The sequence below is a fragment of the Apteryx mantelli genome, chromosome 7, assembly GCF_036417845.1.
Source record: "Apteryx mantelli isolate bAptMan1 chromosome 7, bAptMan1.hap1, whole genome shotgun sequence".
In the NCBI taxonomy this organism is placed as follows: Eukaryota; Metazoa; Chordata; class Aves; order Apterygiformes; family Apterygidae; genus Apteryx; species Apteryx mantelli.
The window spans coordinates 34,927,974-34,940,038 of record NC_089984.1 but is presented as its reverse complement, the minus strand read 5'-3'; positions in this window follow the sequence as shown (position 1 = coordinate 34,940,038).

The following is a 12,065-nucleotide window of genomic DNA, read 5'->3' as shown; positions in this document are numbered from 1 at the left end:
CTGCCGTCGCCTCATGGGAGGCTTATAAAACCGGAGCTCCTGGGGTGCAGGGCACAGCCATCGGCCCTGGTGAGGCGACGGGGAGCCCAGGAGGGAGGTAGCGGCAGGTCCTGCAGTGGCTGACGGCGTTGGCATGCCTCCGCGGCAGCCTGGTGCCAGGAAACAGCCCGTCCGCTTGGGGGTCATCGAATCCTCGCCGGGCCATTTTGTGTCCCCCCGGCACCTGACGCGTACCATCAATCACCGTTGCGGGCGAGCGCGCCGTGGCACAGAACGCCGCTCTGAGCGAGACCTGACATCTCGGCATCCCCGTCGCCTCTCCTGCCCCTTGGAGCAGGTCTGAGAGAAAGGCTTTGCACAACTCGCTGAAACAAACTCGGTTCCAAGTGAAGCAAAGGTATTTGTGAATTAAGGTTAAATTCAGCAGATCATCTTAGGGCAAATTAGAAACAAATGTTTAATACATTTGCCTTTGACATTCCTGAAATGAATGTTTGGATTTTTCATTTTGAAAGAGCATTTCATTTAGAAATTGAATTAAATTTCCTTTTTAAGAGGGTTAAAAACAACAATAACAACAGCTGAAACAGAAGGAACTGATTTTTTTTTCAACCTGAAGTGAATTTTTCTTATGGTTTGATTTTTCTGATTCAGATGGGAGTATGACAAGGATAAATGTTTATTTCAGGTTAGCCTGAAACAATGTTTTTCAAATCAGCCATTGATTCAAAAAAAAAGGAAAGAAAAGGAAAAAACAACCCACACAACCACTGTGAACACAGCTCTGCTTAGAAGCCCTTTTGAGTGTGTCACCTGGTATCATCTGTCCTATTTCTCTTCCAAAATTTGTCACTCATTCAGTGATCAGAAGTCCAGCGACATAACCTGTAGGTTTCGGGGAGATCTGTTTGCCAAGGTGGACTGCTCTGATATTATATATAAGCCTAAAAATAGCTACAGGATATAATATAGATATTCTACCAGGACTTACAAAGATCAATTTATAGACCTCCTGCCCGCAACAGTAAAAAAATAAATCAGCAAAGTATCATTTTTGGCACAAGAAGGCAGAGCTGAGGAGGTAAATGGTAAGTAGAAAAGCTTGTAAAGTCTTGGAGGTCCCTTCAGCAACTGTGATTTATCTTTTGACCTTTTCTGTTTGTTTATCATCACATTTTGCCAAAAAACAGTGGTTGCTGTTTCTAATTTTTTTTAAATAACCTTGTTCTTCTCAGATTTCCCCGAGATGGCAGCACTAAACGCAACACAGCTATCAAAAAATACACTGTAGCCTTGAAAATATATCTGATCAAGAGCAGCAAGATTTCCGCTTCTTTCCTACAGAAACTTTGGTCAAAAATTGGTATCAGCTGCATATTTGCTTGCTTTCTCAATTGAGGGTGACAGGCAAAAAACGTGCTTGGAAAACTACTGGCCCATTAAGAGCACAGTGGGCCATTCAGTTCAATGGCCTGAGACTCCTTCAGAGTCCTCCCTTCCACGAAGTGATGGGTTTAAAGGCTGATCAACAGAGCTGCTGGAAAATAGGTTTTTCAGCTCACTGGGCATTTCGAACTTTTACTCTATTTCTCCCTGTTTAGCATGAAGAAAAATGATACTTTTGATTAATTGATTAAAAGGTACTGTTAATTCAACTGATCAAAATTGCCATCTCAAACTGATAGAACTGCTTCAATTTGACAAAGCTTAAATTTTTGATCAGGTCATTTGAGCTTTTAATTAAAAATAAGAATAATTTTCAGATTAAAAAAATAAAAAGCAAAAAAGCCAACAGAATCTTGTAAGATTTTGGCATTGCCAAAAATGCATTTTTCATTTAATTTGTTTTCCATGAAGAATTTAAACCTAAAGCTGAATAGAATTTCATGGAGGAATGTGAGCAATAAAAAACCCACATCCCTGAAAGTTACATTTTTCTCAGCAGGATCAGTTGCTATTATAGACAGTGTTTAGTCATCAAATCAGTTTGAAGAAAGTATTCAGGATGCTGCCAAATAACTAGTGCAGATACAATGTGTATATCTTCATGGTAAGTCAATAAGCATGTTCATTGTTCAGTTTTTAAACCAACTGTTAGGCCTGGCATCTTTAAAAAACTAGTGCTTGTATCCAAGCTTCTTTAAACTTATGTGAAGTCAAAGTCAAATCAGCAAATCCAAAATGACTCAACTGATTTGCTTCCAAAACTCAAACTGGTTTATAAGACAGAAACATGGCAAAGTACTAGTGAGGGGCTTTCTGAACCTGAAGGACTCTGACATCTAGCAGTTGAAATCACTGAACAGCAGCTCTTGGTTTATCAGCTGCAAGCCCAAATCTTACCCTAATTCAACCACAGATATGAATCTTAAAACTGACATGGTCCTAAACATGAGGCAAATGTGGAGCAAGGTCTCATTGCATCAGCCCTGCTCACACAGTACTTGGCCATGGACCGCTGGTTAACAACTACCCTTACGAAATGTCAAACTGGATTCAAAGGTCAAGCAGCCAGCAGTTTCATCTAGGTCCCATCTGCGAGTGTGGACCTTGAAAAAAACCCAGGTTTGATGCATTTCTTACTTCTGTATCAGGGAACATAAAAAGAAGTTCTCCCTTTGCTCTACCCTGGCAGCCAGTGTGACGGCAGGGAGCTGTGAGTGATCAGTTCGCTGCAGAGCCCATCGCTGGCGGTTGGGCGGAGGGGCTTCTTTATCGTTCTCGGCATCCTTTGTATAAGAATGAAGGATACGACAGAGGATATATCCAGTTAAAGCAATTGTTGCTCCTGTTAAAAAATACGTTTTTAAAAGTAATACTAAGAAGAGATTTCTAATTTCATTTACAGATCTGACCCCTTTACTAGGGGGTCTCAAAAGCAAGTCCTGCTCAGTAGGTCGCTGCAGGGGAAACATGGCTCCACAGTCCAAAGGCTGGCCTGTGGCTGTGGGGACCTGTGCCCTGCTCCCGCGCTCAGGTCACCAAGTTCCCGTGCAACTTTGGGCACCTCCCTTAATTCTTTGGGTCTGGGGTGGTGCTGACGAACCCTTTCTCCTCTGCTCTGTTTTATTCTGGTCCTGTCTGTGAGCAGGACAGTGACGTCCTGCAGCCATAAACAGGACAACGAGGATGGCACGAGCCTCACACCAGCAGGCCACGTGCAGAAGAGGGGGAGTAAGGATGAAGAATTGAACTGACGTGGGACTGTCTGCTGGGATCTGTATACTGCCTCTCCAAAACGTCCTCTTTAAAATCTTTTGAAAAAAGAACATGCCAGATCATTTTTACTTAACAGAAGAGACAAAAAAAAAAAGTCTTTATGACTCAGTGCTGCATCTAGGAAAAAAGTGTTAACCCCTTTATGTCCCCTGCCTCCCCTGCGGTGCGTGGTTTCTGAGTCACAGTGACCCTCCCAATTACTGCAGGACTATCCCCTTCAGGAAGCATCAGTAAGAGCTTTGGCACCGGTTAGTCCCTCTCTTACATTACCTGATACTTTGTTGGATGAAGCCCGATTATTTCTCTCTGTCTCTTCCTACAAGCTGGCTACTGTTGGTGCAACAGCTTCTGCAGCTCCTGCCATCTGGAACAGACTTCCCATCCTGCTGAGTTTGGCCTCTGTTTCATTTCAAATCTGAGATGAAACAATATTCTCCTCCCTTGTCTCTGACTCTTCATTTCTCTCTATCCTTGCTATTATGTTTTATTTATCCTAGTAACTGCTTGACAGTGGTCACTTGTTAGTATGGGCTAAAGCAAAGACTGCAAAATGGTTCCAGTCACAAGCTAGTATTTTCTTTTACTAATATGGTAACTTTTCCTAAACAATCTCCTTTTTTGGCTGAAATTAATATAGCATGATCTCTCCTGAAATATGATTAACATTATTTTGAATTCTTGAGAAAGCTTAATCAAAGTCACTTTCAACCATTTTTAATTATGTATGCATGAAAAAATACACACATTTCTGCTGTGGAAAAAAATATTGTCACACATCCTCATTCCACTATATGCACGCACACACACACACGCACACACACACACACACACACACACACACATCAGATGGCTCAGATGTTGGTAAAGCTGGAAAATGGTTTATCAGATTAACTGAGAGGAACTTTTATGGACTAATTAAACATATAGATCAGGGAGGGAAATAGCACTGTATGTCTCATAAAGGAGGGAGGATTATTTTGTTTCTTAGCATTTTCTCATATTATAAAACCTGGGAAATGAAATGTGTCCAACAGGCAAGCAAAGCTAAGTTTGCACTAATGAGCAAGCAAAAACCCAAGTATTTTGGAAAGGGGTTAAACCCTTATTCTTCCAGGCACAAAGGACACTTCAGCTTTGGGGTCAGGGAGACATTTCCCGAAAGGTCTACTGCAGAGCCTTTAATAGCATCCTTGGAAGTATGGGCTAACAGCCTCTGCCTGACACATTCTTTCATCCTACTGTTTTCTGCTGCTCTTGCCATCTTCTCCCAGCCACTCAACAAAGATGGATCTTTGTTCCACCACAACAACGTCTTTTGGATTTGAAGGAGGGGGCAATTAGTCTTTGTCCAATTAGTCTTAGCCTATCAACAGCATTCTCCATTAGCCACATCAAGCTGGCAACATTCTGTTTGCTCTCCCCATTTAACAAGAAGATGGGAAAACACATTTAAAACTGAGTCATCAGTGGCGCTCCTTGCCACATGGTATCATCAAGGCCAAATATTTAATAGGATTAAAAAATCCAGATTTTTACTTACTTGTTTTTAATGAGAACAGCCAGTGACACTGAGCAGGATTGAGAAAAGGCAGAAGGTATGAAGGCCTCACAGACTGCAGAGCATCAACAACTGTTGTGTTAGGACTTAGGAGCCTTAATTATGGACCAAAACCCTTTTGTAAAAGGGGTTGTATGGACATGGAAAGAGAAGACAGTAGTGACATAAGATGAAGAGATGACAAGTGATAATGCAAATGGGCTCAGCCATGGGCTGCACTGTGCCCCCTCGGACTGGTCATCGCTGACTGGTCTGGCAGGCTGATTTGTAGCAGCAGTGGCCCAGCAGGAGTAAATAAAGCTTGGAAAGGGCTTCTGGATGCAAGAAGGACCCGTCCTGAAAGGGCATGAGTGACTCCATGCAAGCGGGCACAATGGCAGCTGTAGATGTGAACATCCTAGGTCACTGATAGAGCAGAAGGGCTGGGAGGTGACACAGAAAGCAGCATAAACAGGTACGTATCGGGAGACTGAGCTGTGAAAAGCCTTGTATTTGAAGACAAGAAGCCTGAAGGAGAGATCTGGTGTTTCTGGGCTCCTCTTGGCCTGGAAAGCATGAGACCTTATTGAGTAATTGAGCTGGGAACCACAGGGTACCACAGGAATGAACCACTGGACCCTTATGGCTTTGCTTGATTTTTCTTCTTCCTTTTGCTGTTCCTCTATGTTCCTCTCTCGTTTGACTGTGGTTGATTTGGGGGGTTTGTTTTTCTTTACTTCATTCCACCTTTTCTCTCTTCTTTTATGTCCTAAATTGTTATTCAGCTGTTTTGATTTAAATTATGTTTATGTACAGTTACTCACAGCTCTGACTGTTGCCTCCTCCCTCCTGCGACTGTCTCTGATGCTTGCACATTCGCTTTGGCTCCTTTACAGCAGATGCCTGGAGCAGTAAATGAAAGCAGCTCTTTTATCAGTGAGCCCTTTCACCTCCAATTATTTTATTTCTTATTAAGGCTCCAACCAGTTCTAGCTTTCTCTTCAAATGTAGTACGCACTACTCAAAACAACAACAACAACCACCACTGCCACCAGAAACCCAGCTAAACTGCAAAATTATCGACTATTCTAAACCTTTCCTCTTCCCCCTCCCTCGCTTTTCAACAGTGCAGTGTTACTTGTAGAGGGTGTTACATGGACCCCACTGTGGCACTCTGAACACCACATGTGGCCAATCTAATTTAGCCTATGGCTAAACAAATCCCCAATCATGGAATAAACCTGCTTATGTTATTAACGAATGCTGTGAGAAAATGTTTAACGCTTCTTTGTGAAATATAAGTTGGAAGAAGGCTCATAGTTCCTTCCAGAACACAGAAATATCATTTTGGTGTGCAATTCACTGAAATGTAGACATTCAAATACGTATATAATTCAATGTTTAAAAAAAAGGAGGGGGTAGTATTTTCTCTTACAGGATATTGCAAACATCAACATTCAAAATCTGGAGACTCCTTGAAGATTTTCCAAGAAAAGTGGACAGAAGCAGTTCAGTTTTGAAATGAAAGCCTCTGTACTTCCCAAGGGGTTTGTGGTTTTTTCATAAAATGAGATGTTTTTCATAATTTTGAAAAGAGATGCATCACCCCCCATAAATCCCATCCACAAGACTGCCCTTCTGCAGACAAACTCCACATACCAGTGTTCAAAAGGAAGATGAAAAATGCCTTCAGCATTAAACATATTGCTAATTCATTGAATGATTTTTTTTTTCTGGACATTATGCCACACTACCAAGGAACAAAAAAAAAAAGAAAAAAGAAGAGGAAAATCCACATTAGCACTAATATTTCCAGCAAAAACATATTTAAAGGAAAAATAATACCAGCTTCACAGCAAGTTATATTAAAAAAATAATGGCACATTTGATTCAGGAACTGAACTCACAAATGCTTACTCATGTGAGTTGCCTTTTTTGTCCCTTCAAAGCACTGAAGGGAAAAAATCCTTTCTGAGCTTATGACTAACCTCACTAAAGTTCTTCTTCGTCCTTCAAAGACCTTTGTTCCCCCTTATGTAGAGCTAGTTTTAACCTGTGTTTGGAGTGGGCTCTAACAGGTGTAAAGGTACAAGACTGGATCCAGAGGCTTAAGCTTGCAATAGCAAGAAAAAAGAGAATCTCAGCGTGGAACGCTTGGAATGCTAACAAGACATAAGTAATAAAGACAAGACATTTTCAAGGAAGCATAATAATAGAGTAAATACAGACAGTTAGTATGGATGAATTTCAAAGAGGGAAGAAAGGAAGCATCTTGTAAGGAACTGTATAACAATTGATCTGAAAGATATCCAAGTAAGAAGAAAATAGCAGTCCTGTCCCAAACATTAGAAGGCTTCTGCCTATCATTATGGAAGATTATGTTATTATTCAGTTACATAACGGATACTTATATAATTCATCCAATTGTAAACAGATTCTTTAAAAATCCATTTTATCCCATAAACAAGAACATAATTTTAAGCAAAGAACCTCTTAAACCTTCCTTACTTGTATCTCTGCCTGTACAACTTGTATTTTTCATTCACCTGATTAGATGTTTCTTCTGCATCCTTTCTGATCAGCACAAGAGTGCTGAGAATGTGAAGTGTCCTGTTCCCTTTTATCTTCTCAGCCCCAGGAGTAAGAATGAGGACTTCCTTCATAAGCAGATTTCTGTGTATCCAAGAAGCTGCAGGCTTCAGGATGCAGCTGCAGGTTGCCAAGATGTCTGGATACATGCATACAGATAGCTACAACCCTGTTACTCAGTAAAAGCTATCAAAACATCTTATGTCAGTATTAATGTTAGAATGCACAGAAAAACTGATTTTATGTCATTCCAGAGAACTTTTCAGAGGTTGCTTCCTAGTGCAAGATGGGGCAGGCTGAGGACAGCCAGCAGTAGACCAGCAGCCTGTGGGGCGCACTCACACATTCACATGTTCTTCAGTGGTGGAAAGAGCTCCCAAAGGGGGTTTCTACTGTACGTGCCTTCCTACAATTCTGTTCCCCTGTCTAAAAAGGTAGCTCACACCCGTCACTGTGGAGGCAGGTGTGGGTACTACTTCATCATTTCTTGCTGCCTAGACATTTCTATTCCTTTTGTTCATTCCTGTTTCCTGTTTGGATCTGAGTTGATGGCTCCTCTAATTAAAAGAAAAAAAAAAAAGGGAGGGGAGGACCAACTGGAAAAATCTCTGTTCAGGTCCCCTGCCACATTGACATAAGGTGACTTACAACCCTTTCCAACCAATCCTTCCAACTGTGGGAAGCCAGGTCAAGAGAAGTGACAATTTCTGTGGTTAAGATGCAAGGCTAGGATTTACAAACCTGGGTTCACCTCTTTTTCTTGCAGCGTTCCTGAGTAAATACTGGTCATTTCTTGCAGTTTTAATTCAGCCACCTGTGACCTAGCCCATTTTTTATCCTGTGTCCTTAGGTCAGAGCTGCTGGTAGACTTTGAGAAACATACTCAAGTAACTCTTCCTTTCCACAGCGTGGCCCTTGGGATTCAGCTGTGCAGGGGAAGCTGTTTCACAGATATGACTGGTATGGATATGCACTAAAAGCAGGCTGTGAAATTACATATATGTAGCTGCCTATCATTGTACCTATCATTGTAATCTTTAAGAAAGAAAAAAGTAGTTTCCAGGTCTTCCACCACCTTGTGCGCTGAGCCAAATTTCTTGGCGTCTGTCTTGTGCCTTGGCATGGGCACTGTTTGAAAGAATACAGATTCCTTTTTCCCTCTCAGGGAAGGATTTAAGAAAAACTGGCCCTTGTGCATTCATGCTACATGGAGCCAAGTCTGTGTGCCTAAAGCAAACCCTTTACTGACTGAAGTGCATGCCTTCAAGCTTAAGGAGAGAAGGCCAAACTGGATCGATTGCTTTTATGGCAGTCTAAGAATCAAAATGGCTTGAGGCACAGGTGAGATGCAGGAGGTAGATTTGCTTGGTTAGGCAGGGTGACTTTTGAAGAACAGAGGAACTGCGGGTGCTGGCAGAGGATATGCTGAAGAGGAAGAGGCCTGACAGGTTCTCAGCTAAAAGCAGAGGAAAGGCAAAGAGGGAAGTACTTTAGATACTAAAAGTAAGAAGAAAGGCTATACTGAGCACATTAATTTTCAGTCTTCTAATAAAAGCACTCAGGTGTTTCCGTTGTGGCATTTTAAGAGTTAAAATGCAAGTGGAGACAGTGGTCTCGGACCCATCCCGCCATTGCAAAATTGACGCTAGGCGGCTAGGTGGTGGGTTGTCAAATGCAACAAACCCCATGCAGAAAACCCAAGGGTTAATATGGAAATACTTTTAAGAGCGGGTAATTTCAAAGGTCTGAAGAGTGTTGTCTTTCCTGAGGCTCAGTTGCAGGGAGTGGTACAGGGTGGGAGCAATTAAAACAAATTAAATTGGCCCTGAGTGTTTACCCACAGGACCAGCAAAAAAAAAAAAAAAAAAAAAAAAAAGTTGCCAAGTAGAAGGTGACATTTAACTACAGGTCAAGCAAAGTTGTATTGAGGAGCAGAGCAGAGGGATGCTTCAAAGTGGTTGCTCATGACAAGATGGTCTGTCCTGAAGGCTTTGTGCATGCCCAAGCAGGCACACACTAAGACAGGAACCACCAGAGAAGACAGATGGAAAGCCCTATGAAGATGGGAAGGGATCAAGAGGAAAGAAGCTGACCCAGCCAAGCTGACTCAACTCCACCAACAAGGGATAGCTGAAGGCTAAATGAGGAGGAAAAACACTGAAAACACTGCATTATAAAGATACAGGTTTGTCATAAAGGCTGCACTATTAATTTCAAATATATTAAAATATTACATACAGTCAGCTTGTATGTAGTTGGCAATAGCCTATCCACACAGGTGAATTTAGGTGAAATACAGTGATATTTCAGGTAACCTCATTGCAGAAGCCAAGGGAAAGGCTAAATTATTTTTATTGTTCCTTTGCTATTTTATGGCACACATCACTCATTCAGAGTGTTAAATATTGACTTGATCTTCTAGCTAGCAAAGCAGAAAAAGTCTAAGTTTTTTCTACTGCACTGAGAAACAGGTGACTTACCAAGGTCATACAGGAAGTCTGTGGCATAGAGAAGAATTGATTTCAGCTTTCCTGATTCACATGTCAGTGTTGCCATTTCCAAGCTGTTCTTCTTCCCTCTCTCTCTTTGATCAATGTGTTCTCTTATAAGCTGTGGAAAGATAGGGACAAAATGCAATAGCTATTTACTCCACAGATGGGTGGTTCCATTCAGTTTCACTCCTCTAGAATAAAAAGCACGTAGCATTTTGAGGAAAGAAGATCAATTAAAAACAGCAAAAGAGATTAGATGCATTCATTGTACTATGTTTTTTTTTCAAGAATTGCCTGGCAGATAGCATAGGACAAAGAAGATCCTTTTGAAAAGGATTCCTCTCACTCCTCTAAGTGGTTCTAAATGGTAATGGTCTCTAACTATATGTCAACTCTTTCCAACTTCATTCATCAAACAGAACCTCTAGAGAGACCATGTAGATCCCCATGGCTATAAAATTCCCTCAGTGCTGTAATGATCTGAAGGTACAAAAATTCCATGGAAATAAATCCCAATTAAATACCCATTAACAACGGTGGAAAGATCACTGAGGCTATTAGAGGCAGCCCTAAGACACAGTAACCACACACAAAAATTGTCCAGCTTCTTATTTATCTGCTTTAATCACTGCAGTGCAAAGAAAAACCTTCCTAACATTTCAGTAACTAGTGCTAATTTATTGCAACTGAACACAGTAGCATTTTCATGAGGCTTTAGTACTTATTATTGGTATCGTGGCAACAACTAGCAGTCTCGGTCCAGATCACTCCCCTTTTCTAGGTGTTATCAGAGAAGCTTCTGCTCCCCTTCCCTCCAGAGTAAGAAAAGATGGAAATAAAGATGTAAGATTCCAGTTTTACCAAGAGAACATAAAGAGATGAAGTCACTTGTCTCATTTTACTTGGAAGGCTGTGGTGAAGTCAGGAACTAAGCACAGTTTTACAGTGTTTTAACTTCAAGAGTTTTCCCCCCAACACCTTCAACAGTGAGAGGTCTTTAAACTGGTACTGGTTGCTGCTAACAGGCTTGGTTCACCAGCGTGTTATGCTAGCTGATCTCTGTGCTGTTCCACACGTTTAATGCAGAATTGAGCAGGCAGATTATTGTCAAAGTGCTTGCTCTCCGGTTGCCATTCACACAACAACAGCTTTGCTCTTTGAGCACGCAGACGCGCCTGATCCCAAATCCAGCTATCGGTGGTGCCCTGCTGGAAGTGCGACCAGGAGCCGGTCCCCACCCTCGAAGGACTTTGAGAGGTGTTCGGGATGCTGAACGGCACCCATGCAGGACGGCACCCACACAGGCTTGACCTATGTATTTACCGCTATTACTGGGCTGTTGCTCCCCCCTCCCCCAAAAGAAGTTTCCTCCTGGTGATCCCACACCTCAAATGTATTTGCCGTATGTAAGTAGAAGGAATCCTAGGCCTCATGTAAACAATTTACTCCAGGTAAGGATCTGATCTTTGAAACATTTTTAAAACCTCCCTGCCATTATAGCTGCAGATCCACAAGAGTCCTAGGCCTGAATATTCTGATATTGAAATAGGCTCTGCCGTCCTGACCGCACCATCACCTGACAAACTGTGTGATCTGTTTGATACACTCTAGTCGCGGTTTTGATCTCGGCGCCGCGTACAGGGAGCATTGTTGAACGTGACATGTGATACCGCGCTGAATTCAGGCTCAGGGAAATTGCCAGTACTTATCTTGCTTGACCAGAGTGCAGCCTTCAAAGCAGTAATCATGATCTTATTACTGTACAAAGATTAGAATTATACACTGGTATCTGTGGTTCACACTGCTTGATTGGTTTAGGCCTTACTTGACTGGGAGGTACCAGTTTCTATCAGTAGGAAACGATTCCTCAGCTCTGGCTTTCTTCTGCTGAGCATGCACCTGCTCTCACGGGGCATGCACTACACAGATGAGACACAGTTTCAACAAATTTTGTCCTGACAAGCGGAAGGAGAATTTGCTTGGTTTTCATCAAATCTGAGGGGCCACCTGTACCCTTTCTTAACCAAGTGCCATGAAGTCAAAGTAAAAAAAAACAACACTTAGCAAGCCAGCAGTGTTTAAAAAAAAAAAAAAAATCAGAAACCACTGGCTTTGCGTTTTCATCCACTGCAAATAATTGACTAATCAAATTAAAACTTCCTCTGGGAAGCAAGTAGCTCTGACCTGGCCCATGTGCTTTCTACTTCACACTAGTAAACCAACGTCTT